This window comes from Budorcas taxicolor, chromosome 6 (genome assembly GCF_023091745.1).
Source record: "Budorcas taxicolor isolate Tak-1 chromosome 6, Takin1.1, whole genome shotgun sequence".
Taxonomy (NCBI): domain Eukaryota; kingdom Metazoa; phylum Chordata; class Mammalia; order Artiodactyla; family Bovidae; genus Budorcas; species Budorcas taxicolor.
In genome coordinates this window covers 90477353-90479122 of record NC_068915.1, presented here as the reverse complement: position 1 = coordinate 90479122, position 1770 = coordinate 90477353, and the positions used below count along the sequence as shown (strand labels likewise).

Sequence of the window (1770 nt, the reverse complement as noted above, 5' to 3'; positions counted from 1 at the left end):
TCTTAAAACTGTGTGATACTTTGTCACATTGATCCCAAAGCAGCTCTGCTCTTTTCAGAGGCTCCTAAAGGCTTCTTTCTTTTTTTGGCCTTGGCTCTGTGTTATTGACCTCAGAGCAGCACCCTTTGGATGCAGTTAAAAAACCAAACATACACAATGAGATTGGAACTGGATTCATTTTGATGCCACCTGACACCAGGAAAATTTCCGCAATCAAGGTAGCTTTATATAAAATGCTAGGGGAGAAAAATGACACAATCTGGTGCCGAGTCCACGAGTAGCCAACTGGCAGAAGAACAGTCAGTAAAGGAGTGTACAGGTCATACCTCTTCCTCATAAGTACGATTGCAAACTGCACTGCTGTGGGTGAGTGGCAGGATGAGTTTCTCATCAACTATTTCCCGTACAAGTGTTGTCTCTTGTACTTCTGCACGTGGACAAGTTCGCCTCCATCCAGCATCACGATGGACTTGATTTTCCTGTCATCTGCTGTTGTCTCATTGAATTCTCTCCCAGCTCGAAGCTGACCTCTCTATTCTGGAAGGTGCTTTGTGTTTTTATGGTGATTGTGTCCCCATTCACTTCGATGACTGTGGTAGGCTTGGTAATATTGGCCGCCTGCTTGGTAGCAAAACCCACACCAAGAGACTTCATGTAGTCATTGAAATTTCGGCTATCCATTAACTTCCAGGTACCCACGAAGGTGTCCACTGTGCTGAGGCTGGGCTAGGCTGGGAAAGAGAGGACAGAGAATGCGTGCAAGGACTCTGGGATCCTGTTTCTTTTTAAAAAAAAATTTTTATTTTAAAATTTATTTTTGGCTACGCTGGGTCTTTGTTGCTGCACAGACTTTCCTCTAGTTGTGGCAAGCAGGGGCCACTGTCTAGTTGTGGTGTGAAGGCGTCTTATTGCCGTGGCTCCTCTTGTTGGGGAGCATGGGCTCGATGCTCACGGACGTCAATATTTGCAGCATGTGGGCTCAGTAATTGTGGCTCCTGGGCTTTGGAGCACAGAGGCTTAGTTATTCTATGGCATGTGGGATCTTCCCGGACCAGGGGTCGGAGCCCCATCATCTCCTGCATTGGCAGGAGGATTCTTTGCCACTGCACCACCAAGGAAGACCCTAAAGTTTCTTTTAAAGACATTGGCAGGGGCCCTTCTCTGGCATCCAGGCACAGGTTTGATCCCTGGTTGGGGAACCAAGATCCCACATGCCACGCTGAGTAGCAAAAAAAAAAAAAAAAAAGGCATTTTGATGATCATCTGCTGCTCATCACCCAGCTCCAGTTCAATCCAGGTGGTGGTTGTGGAAGGACATGCCATCTTATAGCCATCTTATATCTTTTATTTCTCCCTTTGATACCCCAGCCTCCAACTGAATTCCCTCTCCTTACCCAATTATAAACTGTCTTCCTCAGATACCAGTGAACATGAGTTTCAGCTCAGCCAGTCTAGATGCCCCATAACTCTTATAATCACCATATAAATCACTACAGGGTCGGTCATACTGTGGGCTGTAGGAATAGAATTTTATGTTTAACTTAGCTTCAAGGCATGAATAAATTCATGGTTAAATTTTTGTGAAAAATTTTTGGAGGGGTTTAGAACCAAACCTTTATTAATGCTTTCAGGAGGAAGAAAATGATGAGTAGTTATGTACATGATACAACAGAATTAGTTTTTACCACACAGAGCAGCAAATACGATCTTTTAAGCACCTACTTGAGCAGTTTCAGTTTCAAAAGAACACACCCAAACATCTTTCCCCAT

At 44.4% G+C, this 1770-nt stretch overlaps 1 pseudogene; it reads right to left on the bottom strand.

Annotated features, from left to right (window-relative positions):
• Positions 1–320: 320 nt before the first annotated feature.
• On the bottom strand, positions 321–1770 carry LOC128049550 (fatty acid-binding protein, heart-like; annotated as a pseudogene).